General features: G+C 42.3%; 1 protein-coding gene and 1 long non-coding RNA gene across 4 annotated transcripts in view; one reads left to right on the top strand and one right to left on the bottom strand.

Annotated features, from left to right (window-relative positions):
• The window catches only part of Foxn3 (forkhead box N3), a 384,532-nt gene that overhangs the window by 79,530 nt on the left and 288,092 nt on the right, over positions 1-16,910 (top strand). The window lies entirely within an intron of this gene.
• On the bottom strand, positions 5,264-16,013 carry LOC144377915 (uncharacterized). The gene is made up of 2 exons (XR_013439204.1): positions 15,508-16,013; positions 5,264-5,386 (listed from the first exon to the last, which is right to left on the bottom strand). It is a non-coding gene; the product is annotated as an uncharacterized LOC144377915 (long non-coding RNA).

Genomic DNA, 16,910 nt, shown 5'->3' with positions numbered 1-16,910 from the left:
GCTTACTTATTAGTTCTAAGATTTTTTTTTCTGTAGTTTTTTTTCTATTTTCTATAAGATGATGGCATTATGTGCAGATAGTTTTATTTCTTTTCTAATCTGATTACCTTTTATTTCTTTTCTTACATCTACCTAATGGGATGGCTGGAATCTCCAATACAGTGTGTAAATGGAAATAAGAGAGAGAAAATCTTGCCTTTTTTCTGATCTTAGGGGGGAAACACTCCGTCTTTCATAATGCGTTAAATATGATAAATACTGGTGGTGTTTTTTTGTTGTAGGTGCTCATTATCAAATTGAGGAAGTTCTGTTCTATTCCTACTTTGCTGACAGATTTTACCTAGAGGGTTGGATTTTGTCAAATGTTTTTCCTATGCCTGTTGAGATGATCATATGACTACATTTTAGTTGTTACTGGGGTGAATTATATTGATATTTCTGGGGTTTTGTTTTGTTAGTTTGTTTTGAGTACTAGGATTGAGCCCAGGGGCATTTTATCACTGAGCTACATCCCCAGCACTTATTATTTTTTATTTTGAGACAAAGTCTTGCTGAGGTGTTGAGGATCCCACCAAAACTGAGGCTGCCCTTGAATTTGGGATTCTCCTGCCTCAGCTTCCCAAGTAGCTAGGGTTACAAATGTGTGGCACCACACCCAGCTAGGTTGATCTTTCTAATGTTAAATTATACCTGTATTCCTAGAATAAACCCCACTTGGTCAAATATTATCTTTTAAATTTAAATTTATTATTAGATTTGATTTGTTAAACTTTTTGTTTAAATTTTTTGCATGTATGTTCAGGTTGGTCCACCGTATATCTTTGGTTTTGGTATTATAGTATCTTAAAGTCAGAAAAAAAGTGGAAAGTTGGGCTGGGGATGTGGCTCAAGCAGTAGCACACTCTCTTGGCATGCGTGTGGCCCGGGTTCAATCCTCAGCACCACATACAAACAAAGATGTTGTGTCCGCCAAAAACTGAAAAATAAATATTAAAAAATTCTCTCTCTCTCTCTCTCTCTCTCTCTCTCTCTCTCTCTCTTAAAAAAAAGTGGAAAGTATTCTTTCCTCTTAAATTTCCTGGAAGTATTTGTGTAGATATATCACTATTATTTTTCTTAAATGTTTAGTAGATTTCACCACTGAAACTATCTAAGCTCAGAATCTTCTTCTTCTTTCTTTCTTTTTTTAAAAGGAGGGGGAGAGAGAGAGAATTCTTTAAATATTTATTTATTTATTTATTTATTTTCGTTTTCGGTGGACACAACATCTTTGTTTGTGTGTGGTGCTGAGGATCGAACCCGGGCCGCACGCATGCCAGGCGACATCCCCAGCCCCTCAGAATCGTCTTTGTTGGAAGATTTTTACCTAGAAATTCAAGTTGTAAGCCTATTTAGATTATCTGTTCTTTTATTGATTGATCTCTGTTAGTTTGTATCTTTCAGGGAATTTTTCAGCTTAATTTAAATTATTGAATTTACTGGCATAACGTTGTTCTTAAGGTCCTTTTAATAAATGTCTCAAAAATCACCTTTAACCTTCCTGATAACTATAGTTTCTCTCCCTTTTCCCCTAACAATGATGATTACAGATTTATCGGTTTTATTGATCTTCTCAAAGAATCACCTTTTGATTTTACTGTTTCCTTCTATTTTTTTGTTTTGTGTTTAATTGATTTTTATTCTACTATTTCCTTTCTTCTGTTTGTGTTGGCTTTCATTTACTCTTTCTAGTTTTTTAAGGTGGAAGAAGCTGAAATTGTTTTAAGACCTTTCTTCTGGACTACAAGATTTTAATGTTTTCTTCTAAATTGCTTTAGCAGTGCCCCCACAAAATTTTCTGTTTCATGTTTTCCCTTTCATCCAGTGTAAAATATTTTTGAATTTTCCTATTAGTTTCTTCATTGACCTATGAATTATCCAGAAATTTGTTACAGTAGTCTCCAGTCATCTGCAGCTTTACCGTCCACAGTTTACCCACCCATCATTCATGGTCTGAAAATATTAGATAGGAAATTCCAGAAATAAACAATTCATAAGTTTTAAATCACATGCTGTTTAAAGTAGCACGATGAAATCTTGTGCATCCAGCTCTATCTGACCTGGTATTTGGATCATCCCTTTGTCCAACATATTCACATTGTGTATGCTACCCACCTAAGACAATCACTTAGTAGCTGTCTCCACTGTTGAAGAGAGTTGAAGTACTGTACTGCTTGTGTTCATCTTATTTTGTTCACATCTTATTTTACTCAACAATGGCCCCCCAACATAAGAGTAGTGTGACTGGCGATTCAGATAAGCCAGTGAAAAGCTGTAAAGTGCTCTCTTTAAGTGAAAAGGTGAAAGTTTTCAACTTAATAGAGAGAGAAAAAAAATTAGATATTAAGGTTGCTAAGGTTGATAGATAGTACAAGATGATATTGAGAGAAAGAGAGAGATGATAATCGTTATTATGATTGTTCTATTTTATCTTTAGTTATTGTTCATTTTATACTGTGCCTAATTTATAAACTGAATTTTATCATAAACATGTATGTACAGGGAAAAAAAAAACAGATACTTAGAGTTTGATACTTCTCTTGCTTCAGAGATCCACTGGGGAACTTGAAATGTTTCCTCCCCAGATAAGGGGAAATTACTGTATTTTTCTTTCAAATATTTGGATATTTTCTAATTGATTTCTAATTTAATTTTGTTGGGGTCAGAGAACATACTTTGTAGAACTTGAATACTTTCACATTCATCAATACACATTTTATAGTTTAGAATGTGATCTATATTGGTAATTGTTCCATACATTCTTTAACGTACAATCTTTTGTTGTTGAGTGTACTGTTTTTGACGTGATATACATTTAATTATAGTGTTGTTTAAGGCTTCTGTATACTACCTCATTTTTCTGTCTAGTTTTCTCTCAATTATTGAGAGAAGGTTGTTAAAAATCTTAGACTATGTACTTGTCTGTTTTTCCTTGCAATTCTATTACTTTTCTTCATGTGTTTTGGAAGCTCTCCTGTTAGGTGTCTAAATATTTGCAGTTGTTGTGTTCCTTTGATTATTTGACTCCCACTATAGTTATGGAATTACCCTCTTTACTGTGCTAATGTTCTTTGACCTGAAATCTACTTTGATAATAATGAAGCCATTCAACCTTTCTTTTTATTAATGTTAGGATGGTGTATTATCTTCCGTCTTTTTACTTTTAACCTAGCTGTGGCTGTATATTTGAAAAGGGTTTCTTGTAAGCAACATATGCTTTGGTCTTGTGTTTCTGTCCCAGCCTGCAATCTGTCTTCTAATTGGGATATTTAGGCTACTTATATGTAATATGATTATTGATTTGATTTGGTTTAAACTATCCACTTCGTTAATTTTTTTTTTTTGATACTCAATCTGTTCTTTATTACCTTTTTCTTTTTGCTGCCTCCTTGTGGATTGAGTATTCTTTTGTGACTCTTTCTTCTCCTTTTTTTTTTTTTTTTTTGGAGGAGTGGGGGCTGGGGTACTGGGGATTGAACTCAGGTGCACTTGGCCACTGAGCCACATCCCCAGGCTTATTTTGTATTTTGTTTAGAGACAGGGTCTCACTGAGCTGCTTAGTGCCTTGCTTTTGCTGAAGCTGGCTTTGAACTCGCGATCCTCCTGCCTCAGCCTCCCGAGAGATGCAGGGATTACAGGCGTGCACCACCGTGCCTGGCTTCATCTCCCTCTTAAGAGTCATATTTCTCTTATTTACCATTTTAATGAACATAAAAATAATATCATTTTATTAGATGCCTTGCCATTTTCTGCAAACATCTTTTACTTATCACCATCTACCTTCCAGCAATATTATACTAATCAGTGTGTGAGAATCTTTTTTTTTTTTTTTTTTTAAAAAAAACCTTTTTTTTTATTTTTTTAAGAGAGAGTGAGAGAGGAGAGAGAGAGAGAATTTTTTTTTTAAGAGAGAGTGAGAGAGGAGAGAGAGAGAGAGAGAGAGAGAATTTTTTTTTTAATATTTATTTCTTAGTTCTCGGCGGACACAACATCTTTGTTGGTATGTGGTGCTGAGGATCGAACCCGGGCCGCACGCATGCTAGACAAGCGCGCTACCGCTTGAGCCACATCCCCAGCCCCAGTGTGTGAGAATCTTAATGCATAACCATATCTTTCCCCCTGGCCTGTGTACTATTGCTCTCCTTTGTTTTACTAAGTTCCTTATTAACCCTGCCATTCATTACCATTATTTTTATTTAAACAGTTAATTGTCTTTTAGGGAAACAAATATTAAGGGGGGAAAAAAAGGTGTTTTTAATTAACCTATATAGTTATTTTGTTAGTCATCCTTCCATTATTATAATAAAACTCCTGAAACAAATACTTATAAAGAGATAGGTTATTTCGGCTCACAGTTTTGAAGGCTTCAGTCTGTGCTTTGGGCCTGTATTTAGGCGGCACATCATGGCTGTAGCACATGGTAGAGCAGAACCACTCTCCTCATGGTTAGGGAGAAAAATAGAAAAATAGGAAGGGAGCAGAATTGCCTCTGGGGCACACTTCCAGTGACCTAATCATTTTCTACTAGGTTCCACCTATTAAAGGTTTCACTGCCTCCCAAAAGCACCTCCCAGGCAAGCAGACCTTTAATACATGAACCTTTGGGTGAATACTTAAGGTCCACACTATAGCAGTTATCATGTGGTGCTTTTTTTCCTTTTGTATATATCCATATTCTATTATGACTTTCTTTTTGCCTGAAGGACTTCCTTGAATGTTTTCTATAGTGCATATCTGCTGGTGATGAGTTCTTTTAACTTTTGCACATCAGAAAGGTTTCTTTTTTTTTTTTTACCTTTTTATTTTTGAAAGCTGTTTTCAATGGCTATAGAATGCTAATTTGACTTTTTTTCTTTCAGCACTTTACATATATAGCCCCCATTGTCTTCTAATTTGCATAGTTTCTTATGGGAAATCTGCTGTCATCTTTGCCTTTGGTCTTCTATATTGTGCATTCGCCATGTTTCGTTTTTAAAATCGTTTTCAGAAGTTTGTTTATGATATGACTAGGTGTGGTTTTCTTTCTATGTGTTTCTTGGTGTTTACTGAGTTTCTTAAATATGAAAAGGTCTGTCTTTAACCAAATTTGGGGAGTTTCTGGTCATTATTTATTCAAATAATCTTGATGCCTTATTATTTTTCTCTTCTTTATCCTCTCCTCTCCTCTCAGACTTTAATTGCTATATGCTGATGGATGGATGGGTAGTCAGTCTCACAGGTCCCCGAGGGTCTACTATTTTTTTTATTCTTTATTTTTTTCTCTCTGTTTTACAGGTTGGATAATCCTTTGTTTTGTCTTCAAGATCATAGATTCTTTCATCCTTTCCATTCTTCTCTGAAGCACATTCTGAAAAAAAAATTTTAATTTCATATTTAAAAAAAATATCTTCCAGTCAGTTCTTGCTCATCATGAACATTCTTTCTTTTATGCCGTGTGCATAATATTTTTGTTTCTGTAAAATATTATGGGCATAGAATAGCATCATATGCCTAGCTTTAGTGGGTGTTTAAAATATCTGTTAATTATGATGTCCAAGTCATCTCAAGATCAGTCCTTTTGATTGCCTTTGTCTTTTCTCTTGAAGACAGGCTGTATTTTCACAGCCTTTTCTCCAGTTTTCTAGCTTCCCTGAAGAGGGAACGAGACAAATCACCTCAGCACCAGTCTCAGCATGTACTATAAATACCTCAGGACTTTGGGAAATAAACAATGTGGTTTCCTTTGGATATATTGGGATCCCCTGACCTGCATCCTAAGCACCCCCAGGTATCCATGCTGGGGCTCAGTCTAACTGTCCCACCTTGGTTCCTCTCCATCCCTCCAGTTTGACTATTTCCTCTTGCTCTCTGACCCACTTTCTTCCCTTTGAGTACCTGTCTTGCTCATTCACACCTTCGTAGATGAGTGCTTGTGAAGAACTCATTCTTTAAGGCCCCCTTCCCATTCCCAATTCCTTTCTTTTTTTTATTTGTTCTTATTAGTTATACATGTTAGCAGAATGCATTTTAATTCATTGTACACAAATAAAGCACAACTTTTTATTTCTCTGGTTATGCACACTGTAGAGCCGCACCACATGTGCAGTCATACATGTACCGTGGGCAATGAATGATATTATCTCATTCCACCATCTTTCCTACCCCCATACCCTCTCCCCTGCCCTCCCTCTCTTTGCCCAATTAAAGTTCCTCCATTCTCCCCCAACCATTATGAGTCAGCATCCACTTATCAGAGAGAACATTTGGCCTTTGGGTTTTTGGGATTGGCTTACTTTACTTAGCATGACATTCTCCAATTCCATTCATTTACCTGCAAATGCTATAACTTTATTCTCTTTTAATGCTGAGCAATATTCCATTGTGTATATATACCACAGTTTCTTTATCCATTCATCTATTGAAAGGCATCTAGGTTGCTTCCACAGTTTAGCAATTGTGAATTGTGCTGCTCTAAACATTGAAGTGTCTGGGTTACTGTAGTATGCTGTTTTTAAGTCTTTAGGGTATAGACTGAGGAGTAGGATAGCAGGGTCAAATGATGGTTCTATTCCAAGTTTTCTAAGGAATCTCCATACTGCTTTCCAGATTGGTTGCACCAATTTGCAGTCCCACCAGCAATGTATAAGTGTACCTTTTCTTCCACATCTTTGCCAATACTTATTGTTGCTTGTATTAATGATAACTTCCATTCTGACTGGAGTGAGATAGTCCTCCTAGATCACCAGTTGTTGAAATTAATCTTTCCCTACACTGATTTATTTTATTTCTGTTTAAAAATTAGTTAATATGGTGTCATTGCAAAGAAAACTTAGTTTTTCTAGGGAGGAGGGAGAACCTAGTTATAAGGATACTTGGGTGTCTAATATTGTTTTCCATTCTCTAAATTCCACTTTCCCAAGAAAGATGATCTGATTGGCTACCTTAAATCAGGTGTTACCCATCCTCCAGTCAGCCTCAGGAGAAAAGTGTCACAGGATTGTAAACATAGCAGCCTGGTATAGGGAGTTCAGAAGATTGGGGGATGGTCAAAGAAAAAGATATGACCTGAAAGTGACAGGAGAACATAGAAGCTTTGTTAGACAACACTTTGGTAGATTTGTAGACTTGCAATCCATCAGAGCAAGAGTTTGTAAAAGGTCAGAGGAGGAAGGCAAGGGAATTCCTAGGTAGGGAGACCACAGATGGGGCTTCTAAGGTGTCCAGTTTGTGTCTAGGTGATGTCTGTCACTCAGCAGCCTGATGGTGCATCTCTGGGACTGATGGCTCCAAAGGCAGTTGTTCTTAGGGTTTTATAAACACAAAGTCAAAAAATATATATATATAAACATATAAACACAAAGTCTCCATCTTGTCACTGGCCAGCTGATGCTGGTTGTCGTTTTATGGGGGCATGCAAAGTGTGCTCTAAATAATTAAGAATCTGCTTGTTTGGGTTACAAAAAATTTTTGAGTTTGTAAAAATTTGAGCTTGACACCAGCTAGGTTTTGAGCTAATAGGTTTTAGCCTCAGTAAAGAAATTGGACACTTAGTGTCCAATATATCTGGGTGGACTTTGGCTCTTATATGCAACATCCAGATTCACCCCTGTTGACTTGCTATCAGGCACAGGAGTTGAAAGCAGAAAACAGTTTCCCAAGAAGGTAGAGCTTCAGCAGTGTTCGCTCATGGTCTAGGCTCTGTGTGTTAGTGAGCATAGGTCTCCTGTGTTTATGTCATTGTTTCCTAAAGTGCCTCATTCATTGATTGTGAACTTGTGGTTGTGTATAGTGTATAGTGTATAGAAGGATGATGAGTGTGCTTCTCCTCTCTGGAATGCCCTTCACCTGTCTAAAATCTCTCCTGCAGGTCACCTCCCTAGGCAGTTTCCCTGACAGCTCTCCATTTCTTTGTCCATGTCATCCCTTTGGCACCTGTATCTTAAATGGCCCTACTGCCAAGGCAAACTTCTTTTTTTTTAATATTTATTTTTTAGTTCTTGGCGGACACAACATCTTTGTTGGTATGTGGTGCTGAGGATCGAACCCGGGCTGCACGCATGCCAGGCGAGCGTGCTACCACTTGAGCCACATCCCCAGCCCCAATGGTAAACTTCTGAAAGCCATGGGATGTGACCTCCATTTCTTTAACGTTTCACATCTCTAGAGTCCTTGTTCTTGCCTGGGGAGTGGAGAACATGAGCCCTTTTGGTTGGGGTGGATGAAAGGTGGGAGAACCTGGCCCTCAGCCAGAGCAGGAGAATCGGTATCTAGAACTACAGTCATTGAAAGCCTGGGTGGTGGCCAAGAAGACAACCAAAGGTGATCCGTCCTGGAGTTAGCACAAGCAGGAAGTCAGTGACCAAGTAAGTAGAACAGTTCAGTTAGGGGTTAAGAGCAGTAGGACTTGGCCACAGCATCTTCTCCATAGGACACCAGGCATGGTACCTAGTATAGAGCTTCACTTTCCCTGGAAGGTCACTAAATAGTGTTCTAGTTTCCTGAGTCCTAAGTAGCATTTTTTGTATGTGTGTGTGTGTGTGTGTGTGTGTGTGTGTGTGTGTGTGGTGTGCCAGGGATTGAACCCAGGGCCTTGTGCATGCGAGGCAAGCACTCTACCAACTGAGCTATATCCCCAGCCCCTAAGTGGCATTTTAATCACAGAAGTCAGATGTTACAGCAGAAATACCAGTTATTGCATGGAGACACTAAGTGTTCATCCCTGAAATTTCATTGGTTTATGTACTTCTACACCTTAGAAGAGTGAGAGCATCCATTTTTACCTGGCTTATGTAAGGAGAGAAAAGATTAAAGCAACCAAGAGAACAGAAAAAAGAAACTTTAGCCAGATCCCATTTTTCTAAGGCTCAAAGTCCCTGAAGCATTTATCTACTCAGATAGCCATCTTGGTACTTACAACATCTGCACACAAATCAAACACCCTTCCATGTATTGGTGCTTCACAAAAAAATAATGCCATGTACTCTGCTTCCCTGAGATGCACAGTGAAGTGAACTATTATTCTTTAATTATTTGGTTGTTTGATTGCTGAAGTTTTTTTTCCTCATACCTGGTGGCATTTTGAAAACCCTGCAACCCTTTCCATTGGTGCGTATCTTGACGTAGGCTCTGGTGGAAATGAGGATCACACCTGTTTCTGTGTCCCAGAGGCAACTGCGCTTCACAGCTATGACCCTTGAAACATTCTGGGGGCTGCACTTCAGCTTAGCACCCTAAAAGTTCAAACTGAGTCAACTTTTTTTTTTTTCCTTCCAGTTCTGGGAATGGAACCTAGAGTCTCAGACATGCTAAGCAAAAGCTCTACCTCTGAGTGACATCCCCAGGCCTGTGCCTTCAACTTTTCATGACACACATGATTTTAATAGTGGTGCACAACCAAACATGCTTTTCTAACTGGATAGCTTCCACCTGAACAGTTCTAATTGTATTTAAAGCAAAACCTAATTAGGTGATGGTGCGTGCCATAAGAAGACCATGGTGGCCTTACTCTTAGTGGCTGTAAATCTTGGAAGAATTTTTATTTTTTCTGTCTTTGCCCAAAGTGGATTGCAGATCTAGAACCAGCCCTTCAGAAGAAGATGGAGCATTGTCAACCACAGATGTTTGAGCCATCCCAGGGCTGTCCAAATGACTGACAGATGGGGATCAGTTTAAACCCCCAGACTTCTCCTCTGTTTTTTTTTTTTTTAAGGAGAGTGCATCAGATACATGCATGGGAAGCACTGAATAAAGAGAAGCTAGTAGAAGGATGAACAGATGGAGTGGGGACTATAACATTCCTCGAAAGCGCAAGCTGAATGTGTGATGAGCTAAAATTAAACGTAGTTGTGCTAGGCGGTGTGAGTAGCGGAAAGAGCGTTGTCCTCACAGTTGGCACAGCTCTGTTCCTAATAATGTATGTGACCTTGACCAACCTCTTTGGGCCTCGGATTCCATGTCAATAAAGTCTGGTAACAGTAGATGATGTTTGTTTCTAAGGTTTAAGACGCGAGCTCCCCGATTCTGTGATAAGGGACATTCCTTGGCAATTTTAATGGCACTTCATCGAGGTAACATTACTGTCATCTTGGCATGTGATTGACACAGAAGTTTACCCCAGGGAGCAAGTGAGAACAGACATCGGTTTACAATCACAGAGGTTCAGGTCTCCAGTCTGATTGATGCGGAGGGCAAGGGCGAATCCATTTACAATAGCTACTTTCCTTTGAGACCTGTAGCAGAAAAGTGCAGTAAGGAGCAGAAGGTCCTTCCATTGTTCCGGAAAGATCTGGCCCCATGCGGTGGGAGTCAAGAGCTTGGTGACCGACTGTTAGGACAGCTTCTCCTCTTCTCCACCTTCCTTTTTCTTACAACTTTCTTCTTTTTCTAGCATCTTCTCTGACCTGGCTTTTCCCATTACTGTCTTCTCTTATGTGAGGGTGAGTGTGTGTGTGTGTGTGTGTGTGTGTGTGAGAGAGAGAGAGAGAGAGAGACAAAGAGAGAGACAAAGAGAGAGACAAAGAGAGAGATGGGGGCTGTGAGACTCTGGGCATTGGTGTAACAGTGGATAAAGGTTTTGAGATTAGAAACAAATTAAAAACTTGATAGCGTTGGGAACAGCATGAGACTCTGGAAGCCACATTTGGGAAGCAGGGCTTAGGGAAGCTGCTACCACTTAGTTTCCTTCCTACATTTCACTCTTTTTCTTCTTGACATGTGAAAGTCTGCCCCCTGCTACCCAACAGTGCTGGCTTCTCAGCCCTGCAGGAGTCAGAACAGGCCCCAAAGTATGTCATTTGGACACCTTGATTATTCAGGCTGAAGGCAGTTGAGAATTAGCAAGTGCAGGAGGGTTCTCTGCCCTTCTTCTTTCTATCTCAAGTCAGAGCATATATTTCTTGGAAGAAAAGTGCCCTCCCTGAACCAGGAGGATAACATTTTTATCATTGGAGAAGGGGAGGAGCTTATATCAGATGAGTTTGTACCAGTTCTCACTAGAATAAGCCTTATCTTCCATTAATTTTTCCCACATATTCCCTAGTGACTTTCCCATAATTTACCACCCCACACTACACCCAGTTTTTCTTTGTCTTATCCTATCTCCACAATTTATTGCTTTTGTTAAGGCAGTATATAAGCCCCTGGGTCCAACCACTTCTTTAGGGTTTTCATTTCCTTTCCTTGTAAAAATATTAACATGAAATTAAATGTACATGCTTTTTCTCTTAGTAATCTCTCTCTCTGGTTTGTTGAATTCATAGGTCCCATGAACGGAACGTAGAGAAAGTCATTCTTTCCTTCAGTTCCCAGGCAGTTCCCAGACCAGCTCCTCACTGTGGCTTCATGCCCTGCTCAGGAGGGTGCAGACAGAATTGTGTGTTCTTCGCTGTAGGCAGATAGCTGGGAACAGGAGTGAGCCGTTATGAAACAGGCCACAAACTGTCCTTTTTATCCACGCTGTTCATATCGGGACTGCAAAATCGCACCACACCCTGGGCGCATTGAGTTCCAGTGTCTTGAAGGATGACCTCTAACTTGGATTTTCCCAGAAGCCAGTTCTGCATGTGCACAGGTGGCTCTAGCTAAGCAGAGAGGTCTGTGTGTCCACTGCAAACCCAGCACCCAAGCTGCCCTCCAACGCAGCTTCGGGGCAAACTGGACTCTAAGGCACAATGTGAATCGTGAACTAGGCAGGTCTTTCTTCTGGGGACGCTGGCCCTAGGGGTGAATTGAATGTGAGTCAGCAATCCTCTTGACACTCAGGAACGCCTCCAGACCTGCCCTGACACATGGGCTTACTTGGGATGGAGTGGGAGAGAGAGAAACCTTTAGAGAAGGGCAGGTGGTAGTAAACTTGGTCACACATTTCCACCTGCAACTTTAAAATTGTAATCTCTAAGCTCTAAAAATGTCCTGTCTCGGGGAATGGAACTGTGCTGTGGTTAATGCGGAGCTTCCCACATGCCCACCTGTCTCGGGTGTACATGGTGAGAGGCACAGCCAGGCTCAAGGGCAGTGTGGGTACTGGCCTCACACTGGACAGGGTCCTCTGTTTACCAGTAGCCACTGTTGATGCACACACAGGACTGACTCCCAGGAAGAGTTTCTGTGATTCCATGGATATCATTAGACTTCTTCAGGGTCCCCGTCCTGAGTTGTGTACTGAAACCACTCTCGACCCAGCCGCCAACTTCTGTTTGTAAAGGGGAGCAGAGGAGTAACTTAGGAGCCAGGCCTAGGTTCCGGTCCCAGCCTTACCAAGACCTGGCAGTGAGACCCCAGCAGGCCCATCACTTCCTGAGCCTTGGAGTCATCGTGTGCACCACGGGCACATTCCTGTCCTGCTTCCTGCTTTGCTCCATGGGTGGGAGTAGGACCCTTTCCTGGGGTGATCTGCCTGTTGATTTTGATATGCCCCCATCTGTGTGGGTCCTGTGAGGGGTACAGGAGAGAATCTGTAGTCTTTAACAACAGATCCTTAGGAAATCCCGAGGTGCTGTGTTCAGTTAAGAAAAACAATCATTCACATCCGTTGTAAGCAAACCGTTCCTCGGAGTCCTTGAGGAGGATGGTAGGCACTTGAAGATTTTCATTAGAAGTTAAATTCTTTCTTCATTTAACAAATATTGAAGTGCCTATTAGATGCCACACACTGGGATCCAGCCATGAACAAGACAAAATGCTTGTCTTCTGTGCTCGACAGGCAGGTGTGAGGTGGACCGTGAGCTAAGCCAATTCATGGATGAAATTTTAAAATAGTGGTAAGTGCTGTGGAGAACGTGGACAGGGAGGGGTACAGGGATACAAGAGTGGGGGCAGTGCTTTCAAGCAGGGGGCAGGGTTGGTTCTGCACTGGAGGAGCTGAGGGGTCATGGCAGTTAGTCATGGAGCAGAAGAGTTACTAGGCAGAGGGGACAGCCATCATGAAGTAGCCCAGTCCAAGGTGGCACAGAGTGAGATAGAGGATGAGCTCATACCAGTGAAATGGGTGGATGTGCATATGGCAGGATGTAGGAGCCTGTCATGAGCATGGGGGATGGGGTGAGGGGGAGGCCTGAAATTACAAGGGCACGGAAGGTCGTGGTATTCTAGATCCTGCTACTCAGCATGGAAATCATCCCTTTAGTGCTTATTTGGAATGCAGAATCTCAGCCCCACCTGAGCCAGGCTGAAGCAGAACCTGCTGGTCCGTGGGCACATTAATGTCTGACAGGCTTCCGCTTGGTGTTCAGAAGCCCCGGGGGCTACTCGAAGCATATCCACTTATGATCTGGGTTGGCCTCATTTCCCTTGTAGTTTTTTCCCCCCCGCAAGATGAGGGTGACACGGGCGTTCTGTGCTTCCCCAGGCTCTTCAGTGTCTCTGAGTGAGTACCATGTTCAACACCACCTTCGCCATCCATCAGACCAAACACTCCCCCGGGGTGTGTAGACGGGGAAGTGTATCCACAGCCTGGTCCCCCGGGCTTTGTGGCGTCCCTGGGCTGTCTTTCTTCAGTGTGCTCAGAGAAGATGATCTTTCCTCCTAGCCAAAGGTTGCCAATGTACAGAGTGCCAGAGCACGGTGCTGCCTTCCCTGTACGCTCAAATGCTGCTCCCCACCTTCAGCAGGGAATTCGCTCTGAACGGAGCCACAGGCCTTGTGAGTCACCAATAGATCAAGTTCCCATCATTTCCTGCTGAGTCCTTTATAGATCTAGATGCAGGGATCCAGATACAGGAAGGTTGGTTGCCTTCGGGGGTACGTGGACATCAGTGATCATAATAAACATAGGAATTGCACAGTCCATAATAAAACACAAGTATTGCTTGGATTGAGCATCTTATACTTGGCCTATCCTCCCGAGACCACAGAGCCCCGTGCCCTTGGTACGGAGCCTGGAGACTCACAGTCTAATTCTGGCTCAACTATCATTAACTAATGAGGGACTTTGGGCAGATCACTTCACATGCAAGAATATCCAGCTGCTTATTGATAAAATGGGGGTTATAATCATTTCTCCTGCACAGGGAGGTTATTGAGGCTTCATTATCTAAATGCATTTGAGAGCTGTTCTGAAATGTGTGGTTTTCAGGTTTAAGTCGCCATGTACTGGCAGAGCTTTTTTATTTAAAAAAAAAAATGAGTTTAAATGAACCTCCCTACTTCTGTTCCTTTAACGGCTGCACAGCATCGAGGAGTGGATAGTGCAAATGCCTACGAGTGTTACTCACATTATTGTGAGTTAAGAAATAAACTAGGCATTGACCTTTCCTTGCCGTTTCTCAATTAGTCACACTCTTCCCATTATTTGTGTGTGTCAGCAGCGTGACCTAAATAAAGTTAGGGTTGATCTCTTTCAGAATCTGTTTAGAATTTCTCCTTCCAATAAAGCGAAGGCAAGTTGATGTATGGTTTGTCATCCAATAGACCTTTTTCAGCAAAGCACTTGCTCAACCATGGAGTGATTACTCAGTGCCAGTTTCTGGATGTAGTCAAATTCTCCAGTTTTTCAAATGTTTTCTGGCTTGCGAAAGGCCGTGGTGGGAAACAGTCTTTACTAGTGGGGCAACTCCATAGCTCCAATGGCACCGCGTCTTACCTTACCACTTTGGAATCCCAAATTAGCCTGGAGTTGGCCAGAGCTTGGAGTTTCTCAAACCTTTGCCATTGTGCTTCCTGGGGACTTTCAGGCTTAACCTGATGGACTCCTTAATCAGCTGTTGTCCATGCTGTGGAGAGCAGGTAGGTGCAGGGACAGCAGTTTACTAGCTGTGTAATTTTAGGCAACCTACAGACCAAAGCAAACAACAACAAAAACTCCCTTGGTCACACCGCATTAGGCTGCAGAGATAAGATTCCACCATCACAACTCAGCCAGGCGGAAAGCATTCAGGGAGCTAAGCATAACACAGGCACATCTCTTCCAGGCCTTTGTCCCACCCTAGATTGTATTTCACAGCCCGGGGTGGAGATCACCCTAGATCTCTGGGATGCAGGCGGCCCTGGTGAGGAAGACAGTGCTTTCTGACTAGCTCACATCTGCTTCAGAAACTCCTGGCCAGAGAGGCCGGTTGCTCTGCAGAGGTGGTAACACCTGGCCCTGCAGCCGAGGGAGTTCACTCTGGTGAGAGTAGAGACATGGTTAAAGCGTCACCTTATAAAAGGTGCAGGCTGAGAAGAGGGTCTCTGCTAACCATTGTGCATCCACTCCACAGAGACTTCTCCCTGACAGACCTGGGGCTTCCCTTATCTTCAGGTCTGTGCTAGGATGGTGGGGGCGTGAGGTAGAGACCCTGGTGGCAAAATGGGGCTGTGGTGGACATGCGACTCCCCTTGTCACACAGAGCTGTGGCTCTTGGCCCTATTCTGGCCCTCTCTAATGCTTCTGGGAAGAACACATCTCCCTAATCCGTGGCAGGTAGGAGTGTTAGTCCGTTTGTATATGGACAGGAGCAAAGCCGTCAGTTTTGTTCTCCCGTCTTATCAACAAGGTAATGAAGGTTTGCTTACCTCTCTCAAGTCTTGCCATCCCCTTCCATTTCCAAAGCACAGGAAGCAGGATGTTCAGCATCTGGACTCCCCCCTGGTGTTGTAGCAGCCTATGTGAACACACAGGTCGGGGGTCCCTGACAGGTGGCTTGGAGAGCGAGCTGGCATCGTGCTATGGATTCTGGTTTTGTGTGAGTGAGTGTCCCCTGAATGCACATGAGTGGATCAGCAATGCATGTGACCACTTGCTTTGTATATTCTCTGACAGAATGACCCAGTTAGAGGCCTGGCCTGGGGACAAGGTGAGCAGGGCTGACTGAGCGCTGTCAGGGAACCTCCCAGCTAGAACACGGGCTCTCCTCCCATCCCAGTCAGGGTGTAAACAAGTGTCAGAGCTAGGGGGAAAGTCCCTGCTGTGTGGTTGGCTCTGGTCATTTCCTCTGTGGCTGTGTAGATAAACAGAAAGACCTAAGGAGCACATCCTTAATAGGAGAGGTCTGTTTTCTGGTGTCTCTGAAAGTGGCCCATCTGAGCAGTCCTCTGGCTTCTCATCCAATCGTTAACCAAACTTGAATATCTGAGAAACTCTCTTGTGTGTTAATGTACCCAGTGAGGCCAGAGTCACGATGCCCCCCTCACCAGTGACCAGACAGCTGCTGGATGTCCAGTGACCCATGCTTGTGACTTAGCCGGGCGGTACTACAAGGCCAGCCCCGGGCTCTATCCCACTATTGTCTCTCACATGGGGAAGCAGCTCTGTCTACGACACACACGTGTGGTTGCTATGAATTAATGTTGTTGGTAAGGAGAATTGGAAGCATTCTCATTTCTAGATTACCTTTCAAATATTCAAATTCATGCACCAGTAGCATATGGCTAGAACTTTTTTTTCCCCTTCACTCAGATGTCTTCCAATGTGCTTCATTGAATTCCAAATCCACATCAGGTTTGAATTTTGAAAATGCCAACTGTATACTAACTGAATGTGAGAAATGAAGAAAACTTTCATAAATGTTTTTTTAAAAATAAATGGTGTTCTGTGTTCGGATAAAAACCAGCTGTATGGATTTTTTCCCCCCCAGTTTGGTTCACTCCCTTCTTGATACATTGAGGGGACAATGTTACGAGTGTATTCTTAGCTAATTTCTGTAAGACAGACCTACAGTAGCACATCAGACATGGCGGCTTTGGTGGCCACCCCTGCCATCTCCTCTGCTGACCGGGGAACGGCCTTGTCTGCCTCAGATGGCTGTAGAGGTGTCTGCTGTGTTCTCCCAGAATGTCCAGAAATTTGGGTCCAGGAATGATCTGACTCCACTTTCTTCCCAGTCGAGGTTGAGCTTAGTCTGTAGGTGCCATTTATGCTTTTGGCTCTCACTGCGTGAGAGATTCCCGAGCACTTTAGAACTAATAAAAGGGGGGAT

The sequence above is a fragment of the Ictidomys tridecemlineatus genome, chromosome 5 (assembly GCF_052094955.1).
Source record: "Ictidomys tridecemlineatus isolate mIctTri1 chromosome 5, mIctTri1.hap1, whole genome shotgun sequence".
NCBI lineage: Eukaryota > Metazoa > Chordata > Mammalia > Rodentia > Sciuridae > Ictidomys > Ictidomys tridecemlineatus.
The sequence above is the reverse complement of the archived record's forward strand: the minus strand, read 5'-3'. Positions and strand labels throughout refer to the sequence as shown.